The 13,964-nt window shown below is 44.5% G+C and overlaps 1 protein-coding gene across 1 annotated transcript in view; it reads left to right on the top strand.

Annotated features, from left to right (window-relative positions):
• The first annotated feature begins 458 nt into the window (after positions 1 to 458).
• Positions 459 to 13,964, top strand: part of PRRG2 (proline rich and Gla domain 2) — a 60,930-nt gene continuing 47,424 nt past the window's right edge. Inside the window, exon 1 of the mRNA XM_088462592.1 lies at positions 459 to 973. The gene's annotated coding sequence lies outside the window, so the exon portion shown is untranslated. The remainder of the gene's footprint in view (positions 974 to 13,964) is intronic.

Below are 13,964 nucleotides of genomic sequence, written 5' to 3'. Positions count from 1 at the left end.
GGCTCCTCCCATGTCACAAGTGGTGTATGAAAAATTAGTTAGGAGCTAATTGGCTGGGACTTTATCTCTGTTCACTTTATCTCAATCTAAGGCTTAGTAAATATACCTCATGTGGCCAGAAAACGAGCGTACGCATACGCGTCTGTGCGGCCGAGCACGATTCTGCGCTGCACCTGGAGAGGTGGAACACGGAAGTTTTATTCCAACCAGTACAGTACACAAATACATATCATTACAATGTGTAACTAGTAACCAGCTCTTCTACACCTCCCTACTGTGTACGCGCCACTGCTATCCAACCAGAGTCCATGGGCTGAATTTGCAGAGCTTATGTTTGATTGCTCAGGCATTTGGGCTTTTAGGCATGAGCAGAGGGAGAGTAATGCAGGAATGCACCTGGGACATGGCCCTTTGTACAGCGTTATACCTGTTCCACCACTGGTCACATGATCACAGCACACCTCCTTCTGCTGCTCCTACCTGAGCCTGTGAGCTGGTCCTCTTATCAGTAGGGGCTGTGCAGGCAGGGACAGAGGGGGGAGGGAGAGCTTCCAGGAAAAGGAGGAACTCTGTGATTCAGCACTGGAGGAAAGTACTGTAGTCTCCTGTTGCTGGAGGGGAGAACAGCCCCTCACTGCTGCAAGTGAGATCCTTTATTTAATCCCTTGCAATCCAAGTGTCCAATGCTCTGATCCAGATATGTGTACAATTTGCATTTATGGACTGGGAGATCAAGTGCAAATCTTGAACTAGCTTGGTCAAAGCTGCCATGTGCCTGGGATATACAGCTTAGCATTTGCAGTGCTGTTTTTGACAGCTGAAGCCACCTGAAAAGCTCCTTATACGTCAAAATATTTTTAGTTATTATTTTTCTTTCTTTTGTGGATTTGATCGTTGTTGAGAAGCTGAGATCCCAACTGTGGTTTTGTTATCTCTCACAGGCTGCTTCTTCACCTGACAAGGTATCACTGTGGTAAGTACATGATTGTGTTTTCATAGTGAACCAGCTGCTAATTTGTATTGCATAATGCTGTTATTAAATGGAACCATTCTACCGCTGTGTTCTGGCTGTAACCCTCTTGTAGGAAAGTGTCACATTGTTTTCTTATGAGCGTTATTACAAATATCCACCCTCTGCAATAACAATACATGAAAACCCAGTGATCCTGTGCTAAGTAGATAATGGTCTTTAGTTGCCTTGTAAAAATGGGTGGTATTTTAGTGTGTGTGTGTGTGTGTGTGTGTGTGTGTGTGTGTATTTATTATTATTATTATTATTATTATTATTATCTTCCTTAGGGATTTTTGTACTTTTTTTGTTGTTTTTTTATTTTGTTTTGTTAATAAACAGTAACAAAAATAAAGAGCAGGTGGTTTCTGTATGGATCCCAAAGGCATGGGCAGTCTGTGGAACTGCAAGTCCTAACATGCCCATGCTGGGCCTTGTAGTTCAACTTCACAAACGGCTGGAGAACTACATGTGGCCACCCTGTGCTAGGCACTTGTTGCAGATCATTTTATGTTTTAATTGTTTCTTCCTGGGAAGTTACAAGAGGTAGCTGTAATAGTCCTTCTACCACTGAGGACTCTAACTGGGGACCTTTTAAAAGGGACATTTCGCTTGTCATTCTGCAATATAAAGGTGAATTAACCTTTACTTATAAGGGTGCCATAAAGACTACAGGTGCTTTCACTTTTTATTTAAGCCATAGAACCTGTTCCAGTAACTTAATTAACCTGTAAGTGACCAGTCTGCACTGATGTGACCCTACGCAGTGTTGGGTATTGGTCTGGAGTGAATGATCATGTATTTGCTATATTGTATACGTTATTAGAAGATCAGATAGTTAAACCTTCTTCCCCCATATAGGGTGTGAGCAGAGAAGCTTTTCTCTTTCCAGATTTCTCAGTGTGGTTCCCATCTGTCCATGGTTTGGAACCTATTATTATCTATTTGGCTGTTTATGTAAGCTTTCTTACAGCATGTGTGGGCATTACATTGCGCTGTCAGCTGTTTGGAATAGAACACAAAGATACAGTCACTTCAATATTTATTGCACAATGTTACTTACACCAAAATGTTTATATTTGTTATGGCTCTTGATTAATAAAATATTGTCTCTAATCTGACTTTAGATTTGCTGTATTTAAATGTTGCGGCCTTGTAACCTCAAACAAGCATTTAAGTTTTTTGGTTTTTTTACTAATATTTGGTCTCTAGGTGTCGCTATACTATTAATGTACTAACTATATATAATCTATTTCATTCATCAGATGGCAATCTGATAGCCAAAGCATGGTGGTTGTATATAGCTCCAATATTTTACACAGTGCTGTACAGATAATGTTTATCGTTCATTGACATCAGTTAAGGCACATAAGCCCTCATTCTGACCCGGTCGCAAGCGTTGAGCGCTCGCAACTGGGTCGATGTTTAGGCCCTGCGCACGCGCAGCGGCCGCACTGTGCGTGCGCAAGCCCCGGAACAAGAGAGAAATTCTCTCGCTCCGGAGCTCACTACAAAAGGGCCGGCTGTCGATGTTGATCGACAGCTCGGCCCGTTTTGTAGGCGTGGTGGGGGGGTGGTTTCACAAACGGAGGCGTTCCTTAAGGAGCGCCTGCCGTCTTGTGGGCAGTCGCAGTGATGTCAGTGGGGAGCTTCCTGCTCGATCAGAGCAGGAAGCTCCATGGGGATTGCGGTTGCCAAGACCCAACCTTAGGGTCTCGTCGCAAGCCCCGATGGTCACGATGGTTTTGTCCATCGTGACCATCAACCTGGTCGGTCGCTAAAGCTGTGGGTGGTAACCCACAGCATAGCTAGCGACCAGAAGGCCACACTTAAAAATACAAGCGGCCGCCCTCATTCAGAACAAGCACTCGCTTCTTGTGAGCGCCTCTGAATGAGGGCCATAGAATGAGTACACAATGGGCCTGATTCAGACCCGCTCGCAAGCGGGTCAATGGTCCCCCACTGCGCATGCGCTGCCTCCGGCATGCGCGAGACCCATCCTGCGACTGAAGTTCAGTCACTACGGGTCTCGCTACAATACAGGTCGGCTGTCGATGGTGAGTGACAGTAGGCGGGGAGGGGGATGGCAGCGCAAACGCAGGCGTTCCCTTAGGAACGTCTGGCGTTTGTGGGCGGCCCTACTGACATCACTAGTGACGTCAGTAGTGGACTTCCTGCTCTATTAGAGCAGGAAGTCCACTCTGGTTTGCGGGAGCCGAGACCCTACCACAGGGTCTCGTCGCAAGCCCGATGGTCGCGATAATCGCGACGGACTCCAGGCCGCTCGCACAATCTATGGGTGGTCACCCACAGCTTTACGAGTGGGCAGGAGAAAAAAAAAAAAAACAGGCACTGATTCAGAACGAGCGCTTGCCAGCAGCGAGCGGCTCTGAATCAGGCCCTATGCTCACATGAAATTCTATAGGCCCAAATAAGTTAGACCCATTAAACTAATAGGTTTTTATAATGTGGGCGGAAACTGGGCCATACACCAGAAATGGGGGAGCATATGCAAAATCCATAAAATACAGACCACTTCCTGGTCAGTTTTGAACTTAAACATCCTGTGCTATGAGGCAGCAATGTAAGCCACCATGGCACCGCTATCAGGAGGGGCAGCTTCCCTGAATGACCTTTACAGAAGTTTCTTTCCCTCCTCTGCCAGATCAGTACTGACGTTTATAAGGTTAATATGTCACAACGTTATGCATCAGTAGCTGCTAAGTGACAGAAATGGGAGTCACATCCTGGGAGAAAGTAGTATTTTATTTTTTTCTAATATCTCACATTCACACCCAGTATTTACAGTGTCGGCTCTGCTTTGCTACTGTTGTTCTTTCTCTCTGGCTCCTTTTCTGCTTACAGCATTGCTTTAAGGAGCAGAGAGCCGTGCCACCCCTCAGCCCTGTGTCCTGGATGCAGCAACAGTCGCACTGTCCTATATGGGTGTGTTATAAAAGATTGTCAATTTCTAGAGAGTGGGTCAATATGTTGACACCAGATGGTCGACAGGGTAAATGATTAACATCAATTAAGGTTGACAGGGGGTAAATGGCCGACATGGTCAAACAGTTCTTACAAAAGGTCAACACATTTATTTTTTATTTTTCTTTCATGTTAACCCTGATCCTTATCCTAACTGCCTAACCGTCCCTTTACACAGCTTAACCCTAACCATCATGAAAAATTATGGAAAACCATGTGTCAATCTTTTGTGTCGACTATTTTGACCATGTACAGCCATGGCCAAAAGTTTTGAGAATGACACAAGTATTGGTTTTCACAAAGTTTGCTGCTTCAGTGTTTTTTAAGACCTTTGTGTCAGATGTTACTATGGTATACTGAAGTACAATTATAAGCATTTCTTAAGTGCCTTAGGCTTTTATTGACAATTACATTAAGTTTATGCAAAGAGTCAATAATTGCAGTGTTGACCCTTCTTTTCCTAGACCTCTGCAATTCGCCCTGGCATGCTGTCATTCATCTTCTGGGCCACATACTGACTGATGGCCGCCCATTCTTGCCTAATCAATGCTTGGAGTTTGTCAGAATTTGTGGGTTTTTGTTTTGTGAAAACCAATACTTGTGTCATTTTCACTTTTGGCCATGGCTGTAGAACATTGGACCCTTTCGATATTAGTCCATGTCGACCATTTGACCTTGTCGACTTATTGTTTGTGGACAATCTGGTGTCGACTTACTGATCTAGGGAGTTAGCTACATGTTTCCTCACAGGGATTGCCAATGGGAATGAGCTCCCACTAATATCTCGATCTGGCCCTTATTTACAAATTGCATTATCATAAACTATCAACCTGCCCCGGCATCGCACAGGAGCAATTTTATCTTACCACAGCCCCCTCATCTCATCGCAGCCCCTTGTATCTCACAACAGTGTCTTTCTCACTACTGCCTCCTGCATTTCACCACGGCATCATATATTTCATCACTGACCCTTGCATCTCACCACAGTCCTCTGCTTCTCACTCCTGTTTCCTACCCTAGCCCCCTGCATCACACCACAGACCTCTGCATCTCACTCCTGCTTCCTACCCTAGCCCCCTGCATCTCACCACAGACCTCTGCATCTCACCACAACTCCCTGCTTTTTACTCCTGCCCCATGTATAGTACCAGTGTCACCACAACCCCTATTGCCCTGCTGCTGGGAAGGGTAGGAGGATAATGGATGAGAGATTTGTATTGTATTGTAAGCATTAATAGAAGCATGTCCCCGGGGCTGGGGCACCTGTTCATATTTCCGTAGCTTCCATGCGCACCCCTCCCCAGCGGCCAAACATGGCAATGAACAATTTCCTCTTTGCACAATGTACCCTGTATTTCTTGGGCTTCCTTTCTCACTGTGGTGCCCCTGTCTGAGAACAGCACTGACTTCCATGGGAGGTGCCTCCTGTTCACCGAGGGCGTGTGGCTGAGTGGGAAAATCACACTGGAAAGGTGTCCGGAATCCTTCTGCAAGCTCAGCGAAAGGGACGGACATCAGAATCCGATAGTTACTAACCATGGATGTTTATTTTCTGATGGTAGTGTTTTTACCATTTGAAGGTGGCTTTCCGATGTTTGCCACCATCAAATAAAAATCAGAGCGGACGGGTACGACATCACCCTAGGTGTGATGCTCTTCTGACAAAAGGGATTGAAGTCCTGGGTTCGGTGTTAAAACTGGGGGATCAATGCCACATTGAAGTTTTACCTGCATTCCTTGCATTTCTTGCCATTTCTCCTGGGCAGAACGCTGCATGTTTTCTTTGCGTTCCCGCAGGCTGTTTTAGAGGGGCGCGGCGCCTTGCCTTTGCAGCGCCCGGCCCTCACAGCCTGCGGGTGAAGACGCAGTGTCCCGCCGGTGGGGAAATGTGCGGCGACCCGGTCACCGCCGTGGAATAGATGCCGGGCGCATGCGCCTGGCATCTATTCTCCCTATCAGCAGCGCTTGGGGGATGCCCGGCATGTCCGTAAGTGCCGGGCACGCCCCTAAGAGTGACGAGAAGGGTGATGCGTCTTATAGACATGCCCCCTTTTCAATGACCACGCCCCCTTTTCGGGTGCGCGGTAGTGCCTTCTCTAGCTCCGGCGCCCTGCCTGCCGCCGGAGCTAGAGTGAACACTGTTTTCTGTAAGTCTACCTCTACCATTTTTATTTAGTATTGCTATACATGTACTGTATGTAACTTTGTAACCAATCCTTTCTTTGTAACATTCTGTTTAAGCGTTGTACGCCTTTTGTGTAAATAAAGTGTTCTTTATTAGTTTATTTCATATATGCTCCGAAACCTAGTCTTTGAAGAGATTATTAGTCCGCTAGGGTGACGATACACCTATTAAGTACGGGAAGCAGAGGGTTGGTCTCAGCGAACTGTGTGGTCGTCTGGGACGCCGAGTCTGCGCAATTGTGGAGAGGTTAAGCAACAGAGTAACTGCGTGGGAATCTTGTTGCTGAGCCTGTGCAATTATTGGGGTAATAGAGGACCGGTGGCCTCTTTATATAGTTTCCATCAGTGGTGGCAGTTTGGTAAGAAAGGTATTTGTATTACGGTGCTCTGTCTATAGCAGAGATGCACCCCCCCACGTCAGGGATACTGGGTACGGGTCCCTGACAGTGTTGTTCTATATTTTCATATACAGTTTATACCATACATATGACCAGTATTTTTGGTTTAACATTAACTTAGTGAAACGGTCTCGAACAGTGGTAGTCACTTCAATATTCATGGAATTTATATATTTGTAGTACATATGTGCTCACAGGCAGCTGATAACTGTTTTGCCAGACACTAAAGCTGGGTGCACACTGACAGATACATTGGCTGATCGATTGATCGGCCAATATATCTGCTGCACGTCGGCCAGTGTGTACCCGCGATATGTCGAGGAACGTCGTCGTTGACCGACATATCGCGTTGGCTGTGCTGCACAGCCGATGGACAGTTATGTCTGTAGACATACCTGTCCATCGGCAGGTGTGTACAGGCGGTCGGCAGACTGCCCGTACACACAGCGGCAGCTTCGAGAAGGAGGGGGGCAGGACACGCCCCCGACCCGGACGCCAGGAGCCGAGGGCACAAGCCGATGATGGCTGTTCAGTGTGTATGAACGACCATCATCTGCAGATATATCTGTCAGGTGTGTAGCCACCTTTAGGGGTTTATTTACTAATTGACGGCTTGCACAAACTTGGCTGTTTCAAGACCAAAATTTCAAAGGATAATGCTAAATACAGGAGGGGAGATGTATAACCCTTCGAGAGAGATACAGTGGAGACCTTGCCCATACTAACCAATCAGCTCATAGCTCTCATTTATCTAGCCAATAAAATGTCAGTTATAAGCTGATTGGTTGCTATGGGCAGCTTCTCCACTTTATCTCTCTCCAAGGTTTGGTACATCTCCCTCAGAAGTGTTTGGGCACGATACTATTCTATGCGATGTGAATAGCGCCGGGAGTGAGCTCCCGGAGCTATTCAATTGTGCGCTGTGTTTAGTCGGGGAATGCCCGTTCTCGCGACTAAACACCCTGTTTAAGGTGCGATAACTGGCATTCCCCGACCTAACTTCCCGGCGCGATGCTGTTTTCCCGGCGCTAAGGGCAGAAAACAGCCTCGCGCCGGGACTTTTGTCGGATTTCTGCTCTCATCCCCGGGGGGATGCGAGAAAAAATCCTAGTCAGACTTGGCAGCGCGGTGTATTGAATAGCTCCGGGAGCTCACTCCTGGCGCTATCCACATCGCATAGAATAGAATCGTGCCTTTTGACTGTTAAAAGCATTGCCCTTTTACATTTTAGGCTTAAACACACTGGGAAGCCATTTAAGTGTTATACCCAGGATGAGTGACATCCCCAGATGCTGTTTATGATGTAAGTCAGTCACGTGACTAGCTTGGTCTTATACATCTACGGCTCAGTTCCCTCTTCTGCAAATCCAATCCGCTGGTCAGCAATTAAAAACTTAGGGCCTGATTCAGAGCCGTTTGCTATTTGCGGTCGTTCGTTCAAAAACAAGGGGTGGCTATTCAAATGATCCGTTCGCAAATTGCAGTCTGTTCACACCTCTAAGTCTGAACGAGCGAGCAAAACATACGCTCGTTTATTTGTTAAAAACGCCCCCTGGCCGCTCGCACCATACGTCATGTCCGCTATTTATTAGATTAATCGAGTACATCGACCAGCGTATGAACTGCTCGCTATTCTTCTGGTTGGTTTTTTCAACCGCTATTTTGCGAGCAGTTCTGAGTTAAAAAAAACCAAGTGACGTGGTCAATGACGCTGCTGTATTAATTATGCACACCCATAAAACGCCCGTTTTGACCTTTAAGCACGCCTGCGTTCGAGTTCCACTCCCCCGTTTTCAAGCACCTTCCCCTGTTACCACCCACATACGCCTCATTCTGTCACTCAAAATAGCAGGCACTCGCTATATAGCGTACAAACGATTTTCGGCCGCACTGACTGGTTCGTGCATGCGTACTAAAAACCGTACGCATGCGCAGATGTGCGAACATCGCTCGGAACGAGCGTACTGCCGCTAGCGAGCGGCTCTGAATGAGGGCCATAGATCCACGGACATTGATCGCCAATCCGTCAGCGGATTGTGGAAAAGTGCATGTTAATAATCCCCAACCAGCCAATTCTGATCATTTTTATAGTTGTGATCAGTGAACCGAGGATTTGGAATATGTTGGATTTCCCTGATTCTTCTACCCCGGCGTTTGCAGAATGGGGAATTGGGGCAATACATTATGGATGTATGGGCCCCATAAGCCATAACATCTCATCCTGCCAGTATTTTCTGAAGTTACATGTATTAATACAGGTCCACTAGGTCAGCATGCTCCCATTAATCTTCCTGTATTAGCACTAAGACAGAAACTTCTAGCTCAGGCTTCCAGTATACTAGAAAGACGAGAATGAGAATGTCTCCGCCTTCAAGCAGTGTAATAAATGTCTCTATAATCTTGTTAGTTGAAAGGAATATGAAAATTTTTTAAAATAAAAATACTAGATATAACATTAAATCTTTATTATTCATAGCTTTCACCCTATCAATTTTGTAACCATATCCTAAGGTTCATGACAAAGGTACAGGTTGGTCCAAGTGTCGAGAGTAATTTACGCAGCGATTGGGGCGCTTTTTTTTTTTCTTTGCCCCATATAGGAAATGTTAGTAAGTTTTGGCGACTTTCGCAGGTGATGGCTTCCTGATGCATCGGTGGAACTCAGAATGGTAAAAATGGAATAAAAAACATTAATTTAGGGGTTGATGTTTTAAGCAGTGAAAAGCATAGACCAGTGAAGAGGTTGGCCACAGCACATTCTATAAAATGATAGTTAGATGCTGATTGGTTGCTATGGGCAACTTCTCCATGGTCCATTTCTTTACTGTTTTCACTGCTTCATACGTCCCCCCCTAAATTCTTAAATAAAATAATTTTTTTTAGCTGTGACCATGGCAATAATTAGACATTTTTACTTTTATCATGGTGATAAAATATAACAAAAAAAAAATAGAAATAAAAATTTTAAAAAGAAGCACTTATCACCAGCATTAAATATAAAAAATAAATATATAATTATTATTTTTTATTTTTTTCCTATTTAATGCTGGTGATAAGCGCTTCTTTTTTACATTTTTATTTCTATTTTTTTGTGTGTAGGTTGTGTGGGTGATAGATAATTACCTAAAGATATGAGGGAGACTGTATGTAAAGCAAATTTCTCTTTCAGACAGGACAGAAATAAGGATTTCTGGGTTGGGGATTTATTCTCGCTCTGCGTGTTTCCCCGATGGCTTATTAATGAGTTTCTTTGTATATTATTATATTGATGTCCTGATAAGTGACATTTGCTAGCTCTGTGCTCGGAATGTAGACAGAGGAGAAAGTTGGGATTATGGAATTGCGTTATTGCTCCATCTCCACTTGTGCCTCTGTGTAAGTGTAGACTAAAGGGGCCTATCCATTAGCAGATAAATGGAATGATAGAATGATATATCGTTCAGTCGTTCAATTTATCTGCTAATGGATAGGCCCTGAACGATGGCAGATGCGCCCTCCCACGGCTGATAAATTTAATCTTTCATTTCTCCCACATGTTGGTCAATTATCGCATAGAAATATCTGGCAGTTTATATGCAGTAAACGACGAACGACAAAAGATATTAGCAGCAGCTACAGAGCACTGCAGAGAAAAAAATCCACTCCCTGAATGATGTCATGCGTTATCGTTCATCGTTCGTCTTTTGCAAAAATCTGTCATGTACATGACCGATATCATTCAGCACAGCCACCACGATTTTCAATAGATATATCTTTTTTTTGTCTTTCATCTCTCAGAAATACATCTGCTAATGGATAGGCCCCTTAAGTCCCACAGTTGTACTGTAAGGGATAATACACTCACACCCTTCCTAGTAGTTGTTCAATAAGTGAAGTAGAATTCCCTCAGGGGATGTGGAATCTAAACTAAGTATTCTGAATAAGCAGTGATACTGAGGCAATACTGGTGTCAGGGTTCAGCCTGGGACCGTCCGGTCCTTACCGTCAAGCCGGCTTCCCCTGATTCCTGGGCAGTCGGGCGGCTGGTGCAGAGGAGGAGCTGAGCATTCTCCCTGTGTGCTGGAGCCTCAGTGGGTGGTCCGGTGCCGGGGATCGGAGTTCCCGTCATGGGCACCTGCGTCCCATAATTGGTCAACTGACGCTGCGCACCTATCTAACCTATCAGCAGGTACCCAGGGGTATACATCTGGCTTGCGTTCTCCAGGAAATCGCCTGAACAACGTTTGTCGCTTCTAGTGCAAACTAGTGGAGTTCTTGTTCAAGGTTTCTTGCTTCTTGTGAGCTATTGCCAGTATTACCGTAGACGCAGTGCATCCAAAATCTCAGCCTGTGTGCCAGTTTACCAGTGCTGCCGTGAGCTGCAGTGTGTCCAACATCTCAGCCTGTGTGCCAGTGACCAATATTTCCAGTGTCCTCTCGAGCACAGAGTGTCTAAAACATCTATTGACTGTGTACCAGTTACCGGTACTGGTCTTGTGCTAAGTACATCCTACAGCATTTCCTAAGGAGCACCTCAAGTGCCAACTCATTATATAGGAACATACCCGAGTGCTCCTTCCTGGGTACCACCTCCATTACCAATGAATGGGATAATGGCTTGCCAATATTTATATTAAAGGGGTATATTCAATTGAGTCAAAGATTTTGCCCGCAAAAAAAAATTGCGATCCTTAAACTTAATGTTGAATTGCCGCAGGTATACGTGCTCCCGATACCCGCAAAATGTAATAAAAAAAGAAAAACTAGTTTTAAATCAATCTCCAAAGCCTGCTACCGTTGCTGCAGACTGACCTGGGTAGAGGAAGGGGGGAGGTTGCACCTTTACCCCTCATGTCGGGGAAGCAGAGGAGGAGAACAGCGCTGCAGACTATTATTATGGACTAATTAAGCTTTGGAAACTTCCAATTGCTTAATTAGTCATTAGGGGGTGTCCAAGGGCTTCAGAGCAAGTCCATACAATTTTTCCTAATGAATAACAATAATCTTGCACCTGCAGGAAAAACCCCGAATTTGTGAGATTTTTGGTAAACTCGTACCTAACTGAATATGCCCCAAAGGGTACACTACTCCTATACAATAGAGCAGTTTTTAATTTACTGCGTCATGCAGCAGAAAGCAGCCCAGGAGACTAAGGATATGTGCCATGACTGCTGACGGAAATGTAGCCTTGGCTCCCAGTTTCACAGCTGTAGGAGGCAGTAGGAGATTTTATATTATAATTAATATTAATAGTAATTTTATATAGCGCTTTTCTCCTAAAGGACTCAAAGTGCTTTATATTTACAGTACAAAATACAAAATAAGCTTAAACAAGGGACATTAGTGAAATGCTTGGGTGAAGAGGTAAGTCTTGAGACTATTTTTGAAGGATTCTAGAGTGGAGGCCTCTCGAACTGTGCGGGGAAGTGAGTTCCAAAAGGTTGGAGCCACATAACTGAAACCTCGCCCCCCCCCAGACGATTTCCGTGAGATTCTAGGTACTGTTAATAGTCCTTTGTCAACGGATCGCAGTAATCGAGTGGGACGGTAAGGAATCAGAATCTGCTTCAGGTACCCTGGTCCATGGTCATGTAGGGCTTTGTAAGTTATGTCGAAGCTGGTTTAGTGGCTGAGACAGAATCAGTGTAAAATTAGCTTGGAGCGACACCAATCTTGCAAATGGAAACCAGACTCCCATCTTAAAAATAAGAATCTGCACGAATTTGCGAATGGCTGTCCAGCGCCATTTTAGTTACAACTCACGAGCTAAGTACAGATGGCAATGTGTTTGGTAATCCTTTTAGAAGCCATGACAGGCCCATTTTGGGGACAACCTTGCATAGAAAAATACCAGAACAACTAGAAAAACAGCCTCCTGGGAAAAGTAATTAGAAAAGACAATACACCAGGAACTGTGGGTGTTTTTGCATGTAAAGGGAGAGACCCCACATGTGGACAGGTGTAGCTGTGGCAATTGTAATATGGCCCAGACACTTGAATTTGACTGAATGAACAATGGTAAGAAATCTGCTTGAAAAGAACTGACACAGGTATCCTAATTAGGCAGAAGAAAGCTTTTAAACTCACTGTCAGACAGGATGGCACCAGCAATCGGCGGGGGGTCTCCACCCTGTTTGAGAGTGACGCTCACTGCCCATAACACATTGCATTGCAGTTTAAAAATGTTAGTAAGGAATGATATATAATCCATCATAAATAGACTCACATGCATAAACACCGCACATTACGCTCAGTTGCGCTGTTAACATGTCGCTCAATTAGCAAATGCATAATACCCCGAATGCGAACGCTGTTTATTAGCTTTGTGCATACGCATCTGCCCCAAGTTAACTAGCGTCTTTTCCCAAACTCCTAATACTTACACACTGCACATTCACGTAAAAGGTTCCATAGCTTCAAAGTATAAGATTCAAGTTTTATCCATTTATTACTAATGCTGTGAAATAAAAGATTATTTGGTATCTAAGGTTTAGTACATGATAAGCAAACAGTGTTTGGTGTTGTACTGATCGACTTTCTCAACAGCTTTCCGGTATCATCGGTGAGAAGATCGCAACCTGCATTCTCAACTTATGAACAGTAAAAACACTAAAATGTACTTTGTAAAATTAACAGCTTAGATTTGCATGCAGGGGGAATAGAGGAGACAATAGGCTGTTGGAGGCTGACCTGTGTCCATTTGAATCAACCTGTTAAATATCCTGTAACAGATGCACCCGCACTGGGAACCAATTAAACCATGCCAAACTTTTCTATTGTATAGTCTATTTCTGTAAGGGTATATATATGTGTGTTCTGACCCCAATCTGGAGTCTTCATACTGATGCTGTTGATGGAGGTTTCTTGTTGATGCCGGAATCTGGTCCCAGAGCGCGTGCGTATGTATAACTGTACCTTGGGTCTGTATAATTTCTTTGCGCTAAATTGTATTTAGATCACAGCGTGTAACTATCTGTACTTTGCTTGAATAATAACCTTTGTGCATTGGAACACATTTTCTCAAACTCTGAAGGCATTTATTTACTGTATGACTGCTTACGCAAATAGCGTCAATTTTAGAAGGTATAGGCAGGAGCATATAGAGGTTTAAATTCAATATCCTTAGTTAGTAATCCAATCTTGAAAACAATTCGCCATCTGACAGGCAGCCAGTGAAGGGAGTAGAGAATGGGTGTTATGTGGCTGGAACGTGGTTGGTTGGTTAATAGCCTGGCAGCTGCATTTTGTACCATCTGCAAGCGGTGCAATTCCTATGCTGGGAGACTGAGGTAGAGGGCGTTGCAGTAGTCTAGGCGTGATGATATAAATGCATGTATGACTTTAGGCAGATCTTCTGAGTATTGGCGTGGTGGATTTTGTGCAAGCTAAAGTTGTAGATGTTTGTGTAA

The sequence above is a fragment of the Taudactylus pleione genome, unplaced genomic scaffold (assembly GCF_031769625.1).
Source record: "Taudactylus pleione unplaced genomic scaffold, aTauple2 ptg000051l, whole genome shotgun sequence".
Taxonomy (NCBI): domain Eukaryota; kingdom Metazoa; phylum Chordata; class Amphibia; order Anura; family Myobatrachidae; genus Taudactylus; species Taudactylus pleione.
This window is presented reverse-complemented; position numbering and strand designations above follow the sequence as displayed.